The following is a 2,500-nucleotide window of genomic DNA, read 5'->3' as shown; positions in this document are numbered from 1 at the left end:
GGGTGAGGAAAATTGAACCGGAAATGTTAGGTTTCAAATGTTTTATTTTTTTTCGGGCGCCGAAGTCGCTAACATCTATACGACACATGTTTGGACGAGATGGAGGGGTTTAAAGGAAGAGATGCAGCATTTGTGAGCGATTGGCTAACAAAAAGGGTCTTCAAAAGGTTTTTATTATAGACGGCAGGAGCCGAAGACGATTGTTCTTTAGTAGGGTATGACAGACAAATCCGATAATAGGGTAGGGCATTTCAGCGCCATTTTGACCCGAAGGGGCGGGAATTTGAACGATCCAAGCTTTAAAAGTTCAAATGCCCGGGCTTTGCCCGAGGGGGGGGGGGGGTGGGGGGAAGGGTTATGTTGAAGCTTTGAGTTGGTTGACGCATAATTTGCATTTCAAATTAAAATTTTAAAATCTTTTGCTAACGCTTTACTTTGAGCTTATCATTGCCCGACCGTTTAATTAGAAAACAGCTGGTGTGTTTATAAAACAAAGGGCAGTATATTACGGTACATAATTTCTCTGGATAAATTAGATCAACCAAGACAAACCTAACTAACATTTCAAATTGTACGCCCTTTTGATTGCCTCTTGAAACTCAGGTGCACATGTGAAAGTTGCCAGCGATTGCCAACTGCAGATTGCGGCACAGAATAAAGAGGCAGTAGAAATGGGTGAATGTGAGCAGCCACCATCTTGTATCACTGAGCATCCAGGGTTTGAAGCTGTATGTCTAGACAGATGGGTGTTACAGGCATCCTGGTATCATACATGTATACGCAACAATGTTACCAGTCTTACGATGGTCCAGATCAGAAACATAGCAGACATTTAATTGCATACCGTGAACTTGTGCGATGGTGCCGGCGAATTATTGGCAAGGAAATTAGGGTGCTGTTGCCCTCTCATGCAGTTTGTTGAATTAGAGCCCACTTTTCCCCTCCATGGCTGGAGGAGAAATTTTTATTTGAGGGATTTCATTTTCCTGATGAATAATCGTTGAAAGAATTTTCCAAAACCTATTTGACAAGTGGTGAATAATTAACCTAAGCATAGACAATATACAATATCCCCACCCAGTCACAAACAATGTAAGGAAAGGTTTTTGTATTATAAACCACATCTGTCAGATAAGCAAAATTGAAGCAACTAAGTTTTGTCTCGGTCAGAATATGCAAAACTTATAATAAGTGCTTTTTTCTAGAGCATGCTATCTCTGGTCAATTTTTGGTATGTGATCTAGGCCCACAAGTAAATCAACTATCCTTACAATATTAAATGTTAATGTGTGCATCTGTAATGCGCTCTTAACTGAGTAGTTCAGTAGTTCATAGCATGGCTGGGCAATCCAGGATTATTACCAAGAATGGATCAAGTAGAACAGCCAATCAATGGAGAGTTCTTCAAGAGGTTTTGGTCCTTCAATTTTCTTTTTGTATCTAAAAGTAGATTTTTGAAGTATTTCCCTTGCACAAGAGGAAATAAGCTGCCATATAACTTTGAAATCTTGGATTACCTTTTCATGGCTACTGAATATGAAATCAGGCATCAATCTGGTCACTTTACCCATGCCTTGTGTATATCCTAATCCATTAAACCTAGACCAGCTACAGGGAACGACAATTTATCCTTGAAGCACGTTTTCGTGACCGTTAATTCACGAATTTCAGCCGTTGAAACTGTTGAGAATTCCTTACCAGTTCTTCTTTCGATTGACCGCTTAAGGACGTTCGCACCAATTGTTTGTGCGCAACGTTACTGCGCAGGTAACGCGACTGTAATATGTCACACATTACTTCGGGCATTGGTGAAGCCGTGAGGTTTTAAAACCTTTGCAAAAACCGTGAACGATAAGTCTTGCACAGCGTTGGATCGGAGAAGATCGTTTGAACATATTTATATTTATATTTATGTTGAACATATATTGGCCGTTTTTATACTAGAGACGCATAATTAGTCCGTCTTCGAAGACGCACTAAACTGGAAAGTTCGTCCAGACGCATTATGCGTCTAGTGCCCGTCTTTATACTAGACAAATTTAACAGAAGCAGAAAAAATGTTTGCCCGAGTTCGTCCAAGACGAATTATGCGTCTCATATAGTTCGTCCCGTCTTTACACTAGACGGATAACATGAGAGACGAATAATTCGTCTGGACGAATTATGCGTCTCTAGTATAAAAACGACCATTTATGCGGCGTACCAATACTGAAATTTGACAGTTTCTTGCGTAGAAAACTGCCTTTGCCCATAATTTAATATCTCACAAATTCGACTGCTTCAGAACACATTTCGTAGCTCTTACCACTCTAAATTTGTAGTACGTGATTCATCGTCTTCCTCTGGTGGATGTACGATATCTTCCACCTCTTCACCCGTAAGGCCTTTATATTAAACCTAAGCTTACATTTATGGGCTCATATTCCCCACTTTCGTCGCTGCCAGAAAGACTCAGTTCACTAGAAATTGAAGCACTCTCTTCTTCACTAACAGAAGACAT

Source organism: Montipora capricornis, chromosome 14 (genome assembly GCF_036669925.1).
Source record: "Montipora capricornis isolate CH-2021 chromosome 14, ASM3666992v2, whole genome shotgun sequence".
NCBI lineage: Eukaryota > Metazoa > Cnidaria > Anthozoa > Scleractinia > Acroporidae > Montipora > Montipora capricornis.
This window is presented reverse-complemented; position numbering follows the sequence as displayed.